Source organism: Pelobates fuscus, chromosome 5, assembly GCF_036172605.1.
Source record: "Pelobates fuscus isolate aPelFus1 chromosome 5, aPelFus1.pri, whole genome shotgun sequence".
NCBI lineage: Eukaryota > Metazoa > Chordata > Amphibia > Anura > Pelobatidae > Pelobates > Pelobates fuscus.
The window spans coordinates 273824120-273836824 of record NC_086321.1 but is presented as its reverse complement, the minus strand read 5'-3'; positions in this window follow the sequence as shown (position 1 = coordinate 273836824).

Here is a 12705-nt window from a genome sequence, read left to right as displayed (position 1 = left end):
ATATATACACACAGACGCACGCACGCATACTACCTAAAGGGGAGATCAGTAAACGCTGTATTAAACTAGTGCAGATCTATAAAAACATGTCTGTAAGATGTAAAAATGCTGCTTACCTTGCAACATTGGGGTTATCAATGACATATAGAGAGTTGGTATGTTAAGAAGAGGCATGATGATAACACAATACTAAGCAAGACACTACTGAAGCTTTCTGGCATGGGCTGAATGGACCAATGATATTATCTCGTGTGACCCCAGAAGTGAGACACAAGGGAACTAATTTTGGCCCACTAAATCCAGGACTGGTAGGAGATTTGTTTCTAGCTGGACAATTTGCAGAACAAAGCAAGCTATTGAATTACAAAGAGGCTCTTGTTCACTAAGGTAGATTTATAGCACAAATATATATATCTCTTTAGCCAATGACTGCCATTATTCACAGGGTTTAGACAATAATTGTTTCTTAACTGAGCATACATTTTAGGATAACACTTTGCTGACAATTTATCAATCTGATGGAAGTTGTAGCTGAAATAAACTGGAGAACATAAAAAAAACAGTATACACATTTTGTTGTACTTATGACTAAATAATTGCATGAACATCAAATATAGTATATGGTCTGCCCATTATTTCAAATTATTCTTCAGCTGTGCAATACATGGCCCCAAATCTCAGGGCTTAGAGTGAGTTACACCTCTGGACAACAACTACTAACGTCCACTGCGACCATCAATTTAGACAATCATTCTCCATGTGTCCCATACCCTCTCACTCCCAGCCTATCCCAGCCTCTCCATGTGTCCCATTCCCTCTCCCTCAACCCCTCCATGTGTCCCATTCCTCCCCCCCCCCCCCCAGACCTGCCATATTCCCACTCCTCCCTGTCTTACCCCTCCCATCCATGTGTCCCATTCCTCCCTCTCTTCCCCCTCCTGTACCTGCTTCTCTCTCAGTGCTTCTCACTTTCTCACCACTCGGCCACAATACACACTCGCAGGAGGGGAGCAGCACAGCTCTTCCCTCCTGCCAAACACCCGGGAACCGCGGATCTGGGCCGGTGTGGCAGTACACCGGCCCAAAAGGCATGCAGATGGCCCGCGTTTGCAGGGGTCGTGGCTGCACCTGTGCCCCCTCGAGTGACAGGCCCGGTCACAGTGGTGACCCCTGCAACAGTGGTAGGTGCGCCACTGCTAGAGGGGCTGAAGTATGTATTGCAGGCATTTTAGAGTTCTAAAGACATTGGTTTTGAGGTATGATCTCTCCAGAACATGGTTTGTTTTTCCATCACATCCTCTTCACTGTTGTGTAAAAACAACTGAAGGGTAATAGCATGCCCTTATGTATTACAGCAGCAAATTCTCATATGTGAAAGGCTAGAGTGTTGTATCGACAAAGTCTTTCTGTAATGATTTGTCTGACAGAAAAGCCAAAGGTCAGTTATGGAAGCTGGCACTTCATTAAGATACATAGATACAAAGCTAAAATGGATGATGAGAGAGAGGTAGTAAAGCAGTTAAATAACATTCCATGCACCATAACCACCACAGCATGTTGTAACGGTTATGGTTGCAGGAATGCCATGGCATCCCCCCAATGTAAGTAGTACAGTCATTTTAGAATTACCAGGGATCCATCAGGACACAGCCCCCTGTCTCCACTACAGCATCCAGAGAGCTGAATGTGAGAGGGGTCAGCTAGTGCTTTCAGCCAATGAGTTATCCCTTCACTGCAGGACTTAGTTCATGAGAGCCAATGGAAACTCCTAAGTAAGAGCTTCAAATGATGCCCTTGAGAATAGGAACCCCAGATAAGAATTCCAACCATTGTAAAATGGTTTGATTACTTACAGTGGGGTAACCAGGGCATTTTTGGTATACAATACACTACAGCAAGCTGTAATGTTTATGATGTTTGGAATCGACGGCTTGGAGTCCATTCCAACTTCAACAAGTGTTAAACCAACAACTATCAAGGAGGATCAGAGCATTCTCAAATATGCTGGGCTTATTTAAGCTGGACACCTGACTGACATGCTGCATGCTCTCTACAGTGGCTTTGCAAAGCATTAGTATAATAATGTACTAAATAACTGAAAGACAGCAGATTAATTTAAGAAGCAGCACTATATTCCAGGAAGCTAGACAATCCACCATCAGCAAATCACATTCTACTGAGCTGAGTAATGCCAATAAGACCATCACATATTACATGCAGTGGCGGCTGTTGAAGTGGGAAGCCAAGCTTCTTACCCAGAATGTGACTGTCATTTAACTCAGTAGCCACCATCTTCTGAACTCTGGCATCTGTCCGCTTAACTTCATGTACTCTACCCCTAATGGTAGTCCCCGTTAAATACAGAGTTGTCCATATAATATACAGAGCCAGGTACAATACAGAGATACTCAGACAATACAAAGAACCTCGTACAATAAGGGGATACCAATACAAGACACAGAATACACAGCTAAATACAGAGATAATTATACATACAGCTGGGTCCAACAAAAAAGATACCCATTAAATGCACAGGTACTAGGATACTAGGTAGACTACAGAGATACCCTTATCCATCATTAGCCACACTTGCGCTACACTCAGGACGGACTTGTCAGTAAGTAGGGCTGACCATCCACCTTTCTGGAACGTGTCACTAGCCGGCCCCATTTACCCCCCTCCGACTGTTAGCTTGCTTCTCTGTATGCCGATTTGGGGGGCTATGCTGTGTACTGCAGTTATGGCCTAGGAAAAAAGAGCATTCTCTAGAGGGTCATGTAATTAAAAAGAGACACAGCACAGCCAGACTAACAAAAGTCAATGTGGACAAAATGTTGGTATCTGAAATAAAGCACATTCAATGTTTGTGTACTGAGTTTCAGTTTGTATTAGCAATGCATTTGGCAAGAGATACGTTTTAGCATGGATACCTGCCTCAAATGTTGTAGTTGTGGGGCATTGTCTATTATACTGTGGATGCGTACAGATCTCACTTAGCCAGAGTAGGCAGAAACATAATGAGATTTGTGATAAAGGCATTTTAGCTGAAAGCATTAACCACACAGAACTCACTGATTTGTTCATTCACTGCTCGCCACAATCTACATTTGTTACATGGATAAGGGGCAATGATAAATGGAGCACTAAATAACTGCAGCTACCACCATGCCTGTGTCATTTAGATGCAAAACTGAACCTCACTAGAAAACAGGTGACTGGCTGGTGGAGGAAAAGCCTGTAAAGACAATGTATTTAGCAAATCTGCCTGTATATTTTTAAACACTATTGTAACCTAACTTATTGCAAAATTGACAAAATGCAATAAACATTTTTATCAGAAAATGTCTGATTTATGGTCATCTTGATTTTCTGTGGATACACATGATGAATATCTGTTAATTAAAATAGCTTTTAACATTTCACCATATTAGTCATACTACTCTTCTTTATGTCTTGATTTAAATACTCTGAATTTTTTTCTGTTCAACAGCAAAAATTTATCATATTTTACTTTGAAACAATATACACACTGATCAGCCACAACTAGAGTTGAGCGAACCCAAACTTTTACCGAACATTAGGTTTTTTTGGACCCCGGACCCGAACAAGGACATATCACTGTATGTTCGGGTTGGAGTTCGGTGTTCAGCGATTTAATGGCTCGTTTTGAAAGGCTGCAAGGCAGCCAATCAACAAGAGTTTGACTCGTGTGTCCTTAGAAGCCATCACAGCCATGCCTACTAATGGCATGGCTGTGATTGGCTAGTGCAGCATGTGACCCAGCCTCTATATATAAGCTGGAGTCGCGTAGCGCCGCACGCACATGCGGTCTTATTAGTGTAGGGAGAGGATGCTGCCGCTCATAGGGACAGCTTAGGAAAGAATTCTGCAAAATAGTACATTAGTGGGGTGAGATGCACTTCATATCTGAGAGTCAAATAGAAGCTTCAAATACAGCGGTTACATCGGAGTTTTAAAAAGTAATTTTTATTTTGGTGCTAAATAGTACATTAGTGGGGTAGTACATTAGTACATTAAAAGCGTATGAATTAAACTGTTAATAGCTCCCAACTGATTCCTCTTCTGCAACTGTCACTAGTCTAATACTATCCTTACCTTTTTGTGTAATTTTACCCCACTCCCTCTAGCATGTAAGCTCATTGAGCAGGGCCCTCAACCCCTTTGTTCCTGTGTGTCCAACTTGTCTGGTTACAACTACATGTCTGTTCGTCCACCCATTGTAAAGCGCTGCGGAATTTGACGGCACTCTATAAATATCATAATAATAATAATAATTAGTGGGGTGCAGTTGGAAAAAATTGGACCCCCGTTTCACTAAAAGATATCTCTAGAAAATTTGAATAAATGTACGGTATAACCTTTATTTAGCCGCTTACGGACAACACAAAAAACAAGTGAAGTAATAGTGACACACTCGTGAAAATACAAGTGAATTAAAAACTGAGTAGATGCAGTATGGATATTGTCCACAGGTAATGGAAATGGCAGTGATATCTGAATTGTAATTAGAGTACAGAATACAATATATAGTACGTTATAGATTAAGTCAGATATCACATACACCAAATTCCTCTAGAACTAGATATCCACAGTCTGTAAGACTTTATAGGTATCTCGGCTATAGAGGTGGGATTGCACCGTCAGGCTGAGATGAATTGTATATCAATACTATTATTATACATTATATATACTATTTTTCGTTATTAAAACGTATCTAAGAGTAAGTTATAGTAACTGGTTAGGCATACAGGTCCCATACACAGACTGATACTCGCCAACCACCCCAATATTTCCCAGATATAAAAACCACTTAGACATATAAACCACCTAGGTAGGTTGTTATTAGAGATCTAATAACAACCTACCTAGGTGGTTTATATGTCTAAGTGGTTTTTCTGTGGTTTTTTATATCTGGGAAATATTGGGGTGGTTGGCGAGTATCAGTCTGTGTATGGGACCTGTATGCCTAACCAGTTACTATAACTTACTCTTAGATACGTTTTGCTATACCAATCCCTTCACCCTCAACCTATACCTATGTATTATATACCCCTATCGTTTTTCTGAGACACTCCCCTTCACTACTGTTTCGACCCAGTGAAGTACCATCTATCCACTATCAAATGTACCTCCCGTTTATTGTATACTATTACAAGGAGAACTCTGGATATTAGATGGTATTCACTGGTCTATTCTGTGTGGTTGTGTATATGTATATACACATAGGTGCTGCTATCACGGTCTTCACTGACCAAACAGTCTCCTATGTACTACTATTGATTTTAACAAATAATAGTATTGATATACAATTCATCTCAGCCTGACGGTGCAATCCCACCTCTATAGCCGAGATACCTATAAAGTCTTACAGACTGTGGATATCTAGTTCTAGAGGAATTTGGTGTATGTGATATCTGACTTAATCTATAACGTACTATATATTGTATTCTGTATTCTAATTACAATTCAGATATCACTGCCATTTCCATTACCTGTGGACAATATCCATACTGCATCTACTCAGTTTTTAATTCACTTGTATTTTCACGAGTGTGTCACTATTACTTCACTTGTTTTTTGTGTTGTCCGTAAGCGGCTAAATAAAGGTTATACCGTACATTTATTCAAATTTTCTAGAGATATCTTTTAGTGAAACGGGGGTCCAATTTTTTCCAACTGTAATGGAATACCCAATTTCACTTTAGTCTTTTTTCTTTTAACACATATGGGGTTCATGCCCTTCTGATATCTCTGTAACCCATTGGGAATTTTTTGAGGTAGACTTGGTCCATCTCGAATATTTCCTTTCTTGTTTCTATATTAGTGGGGTGCACTTCATATCTGAGAGTCAAATAGAATCATCAAATACTGCTGTCACATTGCAGTTTTAAAACGTAATTTTTTTTGGGTGCTAATAAGTACATTAGTGGGGTGCACTTCATATCTGAGAGTCAAATAGAAGCGTATAATAGTGTGCTTACTGCGCAGTGGTAAAAATTCTAATTGTTTTTTTATTGGTCATAAAATGTGATCTGATCATCATCTAAGTCACAACAATAGACAATCACAGTCTGCTAAACCCATTAAGACCAGAGGGCGTACTATTACGTCCTTTTTAAAGCGGCTCTAAACACTGCAGGACGTAATAGTACGCCCTCCGTTTTTTTGTTACTTACCCGGTCGCCGGCGATCCCACGGCACCTCCGTCCTCTTCAGCCCCCCCGGGCCATGTGAGAGTGAGGTCCTTGCGAGGACCTCACAATCACATGGCCGGGATAGCTGGCTGCAGCAATGCCAGCAGGGGGACTAACTGTAATGACAGTTAGTCCCCCTGCTGGCTGGAAATCAAATTAAAATAATTAAATAAGTGTAAAAAAAATATATATATACTTAGATCATATATATATATTATATATATATATATGATCTAAGTATATATATACACATATAAATACACACACATACACTGTCTAGGTGTATTTTAATATTAATATATATATAATTATATATATATATATATTAATATCAAATTACACATAGACTGATACTGATTAAATAAATATATATAATTATTGTTATATATATATTTATCTATAATATAAAAAATATGTAAATACGTAAAAAAATAAAATAAAAAAATAATTAAAAATAAAATATTAAAAAATATATAGATGTGTTTTATTTCGTTCTAACTGTATTGTGAAATTAATATATATATATATATTTATATCAAAATACACGTAGAACAAAATAATATATATATCTATATACATAAATATATACGTATATATCACTATATATATATACCTATATATAAATAAAAATATTAAAAAAAATATATATATATATATATATACATATATATACACATATGTATATATATACATATATTAATTCTACACATATATTTATGTAATAATTTTACATAATTAGGTATCCTAATTAAAGGGACACTATAGTCACCTGAACAACTTCAGCTTAATGAGGTTGTTCAGGTGAGTGCTACAGCTACCTGGAGCCTTTTTCTTGTAAGCACTGTATTTTCTGAGAAAATGCAGTGTTTACATTGGAAGCTTGGAACACCTCTTGTTGCAGTCAATCAGACGGCCACCAGAGGGACTTCCGAGTTCAGAGGCCCTAAAAAGGCCTCTCGTCCGATGCATTCTGGGTGAATGCATCAGACGGGCTATCAGCACACAAAGCACTGTGAACGCGCTTTGTGTGCTGATAGCCTGTCAGCACTGCTGTGGGCGTGGCTTCAGCTGACAGCTTCAGCTTCAGCTGACAGCTGAAGCCCGAACCCACAGGGACGCTTACTGTCCATAGTGGTTGAAGGGGGGGGGAGACCTACTCTCCTTCCCCCCCCCCGGCCCCCACCGCTGTGCGGCGGGTGGGGGCCCTAAAATTATCAATAAGGGGGGGACCTATTGTCCCCCCCCGGCCCCCACCCCTGAGCGGTGGGTGGGGGCCCTAAAATTATCTATAAGGGGGGGGACCTACTGTCCCCCCCCCCGGCCCCCACCCCTGTGCGGCGGGTGGGGGCCCTAAAATTATCAATAAGGCCCCCACCCCTGTGCGGCGGGTGGGGGCCCTAAAATTATCAATAAGGGGGGGACCTATTGTCCCCCCCCCCGGCCCCCACCCCTGAGCGGTGGGTGGGGGCCCTAAAATTATCGATAAGGGGGGGGGACCTACTGTCCCCCCCCGGCCCCCACCCCTGTGCGGCGGGTGGGGGCCCTAAAATTATCAATAAGGGGGGACCTACTGTCCCCCCCGGCCCCCACCCCTGAGCGGCGGGTGGGGGCCCTAAAATTATCAATAAGGGGGGGGACCTATTGTCCCCCCCCGGCCCCCACCCCTGAGCGGCGGGTGGGGGCCCTAAAATTATCAATAAGGGGGGGGACCTATTGTCCCCCCCCGGCCCCCACCCCTGAGCGGTGGGTGGGGGCCCTAAAATGATCAATAAGGGGGGGACCTATTGTCCCCCCCGGCCCCCACCCCTGAGCGGCGGGTGGGGGCCCTAAAATTATCAATAAGGGGGGGGACCTATTGTCCCCCCCCGGCCCCCACCCCTGAGCGGTGGGTGGGGGCCCTAAAATGATCAATAAGGGGGGGACCTATTGTCCCCCCCGGCCCCCACCCCTGAGCGGTGGGTGGGGGCCCTAAATACAAAGGGGGGGGACCCTAGTTAACCCTCCCCCCCCCAAAAAAAATTTTTTATCTCCCTACCTACCCCCCTCACCCTAAAAATAATGAGGGGGGGAACATTAACTAAAAACCTGTAAAAAAAAAAAAAAGAGATAAAAAAACTTACCATTCGATGTTTTCTTTCTTCTAAAATCTTCTTTCTTCATCCCAAAAAAGGCCAAATAAAAATCCATAATAACCGACGCAATAAAAAAAAAAAATAAAAAAAAAAACCCGAGCGCAAAAAAAATTATCCATCTTCACCCATGGAGGGCTCCGGGCAGACTGAGCTCCGCAGGGTGGGGAAGGCTTATAAAGCCTTGCCCCGCCCTGCAATTAGGCTAAGAACACTCTGATTGGTGGGTTTAAACCAATCAGAGTGCTCTTTGTCATTTTACAAGCGTGGGAAAGTTCTTTGGAATTTTCCCACGCTTGTAAAATGACACAGAGCACTGTGATTGGATGGATTTCAAGCCATCCAATCACAGTGCTCTGTGTCATTTTACAAGCGTGGGAAAGTTCTTTGGAATTTTCCCACGCTTGTAAAATGACACAGAGCACTGTGATTGGATGGATTTCAAGCCATCCAATCACAGTGCTCTGTGTCATTTTACAAGCGTGGGAAAGTTCTTTGGAATTTTCCCACGCTTGTAAAATGACACAGAGCACTGTGATTGGATGGATTTCAAGCCATCCAATCACAGTGCTCTGTGTCATTTTACAAGCGTGGGAAAGTTCTTTGGAATTTTCCCACGCTTGTAAAATGACACAGAGCACTGTGATTGGATGGCTTGAAATCCATCCAATCACAGTGCTCTGTGTCATTTTACAAGCGTGGGAAAATTCCAAAGAACTTTCCTACGCTTGTAAAATGACAAAGAGCACTCTGATTGGCTCAAACCCACCAATCAGAGTGTTCTTAGCCTAATTGCAGGGCGGGGCAAGGCTTTATAAGCCTTCCCCCGCCCTGCGGAGCTCAGTCTGCGCGGAGCCCTCCATGGGTGAAGATGGATAATTTTTTTTTTTTTTTTTTTAATTGCGTCGGTTATTATGGATTTTTATTTGGCCTTTTTTGGGGCTGAAGAAAGAAGATTTTAGAAGAAAGAAAACATCGAATGGTAAGTTGATTTTATCTCATTTTTTCTTTTTTACAGGTTTTTAGAGTGAGGGGGGTAGGTAGGGAGGTATTTTTTTTTTTTGGGGGGGGGAGAGTTAACTAGGGTCCCCCCCCCTTTGTATTTAGGGCCCCCACCCACCGCTCAGGGGTGGGGGCCGGGGGGGACAATAGGTCCCCCACCTTATTGATAATTTTAGGGCCCCCACCCGCCGCACAGGGGTGGGGGCCGGGGGGGGACAGTAGGTCCCCCCCTTATTGATAATTGTAGGGCCCCCACCCGCCGCTCAGGGGTGGGGGCCAGGGGGGGACAGTAGGTCCCCCCCTCATTGATAATTTTAGGGCCCCCACCCGCCGCACAGGGGTGGGGGCCGGGGGGGGGACAGTAGGTCCCCCCCCTTATTGATCATTTTAGGGCCCCCACCCGCCGCTCAGGGGTGGGGGCCGGGGGGGGGCAGTAGGTCCCCCCCCTCATTGATAATTTTAGGGCCCCCACCCGCCGCACAGGGGTGGGGGCCGGGGGGGGCAGTAGGTCCCCCCCTTATTGATAATTGTAGGGCCCCCACCCGCCGCTCAGGGGTGGGGGCCGGGGGGGGACAGTAGGTCCCCCCTCATTGATAATTGTAGGGCCCCCACCCGCCGCTCAGGGGTGGGGGCCGGGGGGGGGCAGTAGGTCCCCCCCCTCATTGATAATTTTAGGGCCCCCACCCGCCGCTCAGGGGTGGGGGCCGGGGGGGGACAGTAGGTCCCCCCTCATTGATAATTGTAGGGCCCCCACCCGCCGCACAGGGGTGGGGGCCGGGGGGGGACAGTAAGTCCCCCCCCTTATTGATAATTTTAGAAAGCGAGCTGAGCTGTCAGTCAGACAGCTCAGCTCGCGAACGCGCATTCCGCGCACATGCGCGGTAAAGCGCTCAGGTTCTTCATAGGGCGGCATTCAATGCCGCTCTATGAAGAACGCGATTGGTGCAGCGCGAAGCCGTCCCATTGGGCCCCGCGATTTCGTCATTTTGACGAAAAAGGGGGCGCGGCCTAGCGGGGAGCTCGGCGCTGGAACGGAGGTAAGTTTTTAATATAAAAACACCGAATTTTTTTTTTTAATTAATGAAAGTTCATATAAAAGCAAGAAGGAAGGCTGGGGGACCTGTCTTTCTTGCTTTTATATGGTGACTATAGAGTCCCTTTAATTACAATTAGCGGGACCTGCCTGACAACCCATGCCGAAAGTATAGGGAATTTAATTTGCTAGCACTATATTTAACCCTATAACTTTCTAAGACACCATAAAACCTGTACATGGGGGGTACTGTTTTACTCGGGAGACTTCGCTGAACACAAATATTAGTGTTTCAAAACAGTAAAATGTATTACAACGATGATATCGCCAGTAAAAGTGTTTTTTTGCATTTTTCACGCACAAACAGCACTTACACGGACGATATTATTGCTGCAATACTTTTTACTGTTTTGAAACACAAATATTTGTTTTCATCGAAGTCTCCCGAGTACAACAGTACCCCTCATGTACAGGTTTTATGGTGTTTTCAAATTTACAGCGTCAAATATCCCATTTTTTTCACATTAAAATTCGCCAGATTGCTTACGTTGCCTTTATGACCCTATGGTAGCCCAAGAATGAAAATTACCCCTATGATGGCATACTATTTACAATAGTAGACAACCCAAGGTATTGCAAATGGGGTATGTCCAGTCTTTTTTAGTAGCCACTTAGTCACAAACACTTGCCAAAATTGGCGTTTTTTGAATTTTTCACACACAAACAAATACTAATGCTAACTTTGGCCAGTGTTTGTGACCAAATGGCTACTAAAAAAGACTGGACATACCCCATTTGCAATACCTTGGGTCGTCTACTATTGCAAATGGTATACCATTATGGATGTAAATTTATTTCCTGGGCTACTATACAGTCTCAAAGGCAACGTAACCAATCTGGCGAATTTAAATTTCAAATGTAACACGCTATATTTGACCCTGTAACTTCCCAAAACACCATAAAACCTGTACATAGGGGGTACTGTTTTACACGTGAGACTTTGCTGAATACAAATATGGGTATTTTATTGCAGTAAAAGCAAACAGTATTATGACATTGACAGTTAAAATGTCATGTAGAACTAAAAAAATAAAGAAAAATCTTATTTTCTCCCATTTTTTTCATATTAAATTATGTTTCATAGCTAAATATTTGATATTAAATGAAAGCCCTGTTTCCCCTGAATAAAATGATATATAATAAGGGGGGGGGGGGTGCATTTAATATGAAAGAGGTGAATTACGGTTGGACAGACATATAGCGCAAATGCCAGGTTTTGTTTACATTTTGTTTCGTTCACAACTTGTACATTTGGCTAAGGTCTTAAGGGGTTAAACTAACAACACACAAAGAATGAAATGTTGCCATGTTTTTATTGAACACACCATGTAAACATTCACAGTGCAGGTGGAAAAAGTATGTGTGTGGTGGAATCTCGGTAAAAATAAATTTAGTAGGCCGAGATTACCACGTGGCATGTGTACGTGCATATGCTGACGTATCGATCAGTTAGTTGCACGTGGCAAGATACGATCAGTAGTGTACGGAGCATGTGCAAGAATACAGGATATAGTATTCCCCCTCCTCCATTTGTGCTGGACAAGCCATGCGGTCAAACAGGAAGTTAATTCTTATTTGTGTTGATTGGTCAAGGGAATGTGCGGGTGGAGCTTAATATGGGAGGAGTTATATGCCTATATAAGGAGCCTGCACTATTGTCCGGGGCTCAGAACTTGCTGTATTTTGGTGACGCTAGTCCCTCTGAGTCACGATCGGTGATCCAATAAAGAATCTCTTCCTTCCTGAAGAAACCTGTGTCCATCTCTCTGTGCTTGGCTTCCGTCAGTTTCTCCGGTATCATTTGGTGCATTGGCCGGGAAGCTCATCGTTCAACGGTAGCTGAGAGGCAGAGGCGTGAGACGGTCTATCTTTGCCCACGTTCTCTACGGCTGCACCCCTGAACTTCTGCGTGGACCTCCCTTCGTCTCGGCGCCACTGGTCTGTTGTCCAGGAGATCATCGGCCTCTACGTGAGAAGTGCTGGGGTGTCCCCGTCGATGAGTGTGAACTCAGGTTCAGGAACGAGGAGGTAAGACAACTGCTGTTTTAGACGGCAGGACCCGCTAGGGGTATACCGATTGTGCGGTAGGCCCAAAGGGGTTTTTGAATCTGTATCTGCCCCCTCTGTCGGAGGGAAGGAGCGAAGGCGCACCGCTCGATCGAACGCTCTTTAGTCAGACCGTTTGATTTGGTTAGTCAGGCAGGGCGCTCTGGTGTAAAATAAGCCCTAGCCGGACACCGGTGTCTTGTCTAGACTAGCGTTCTAG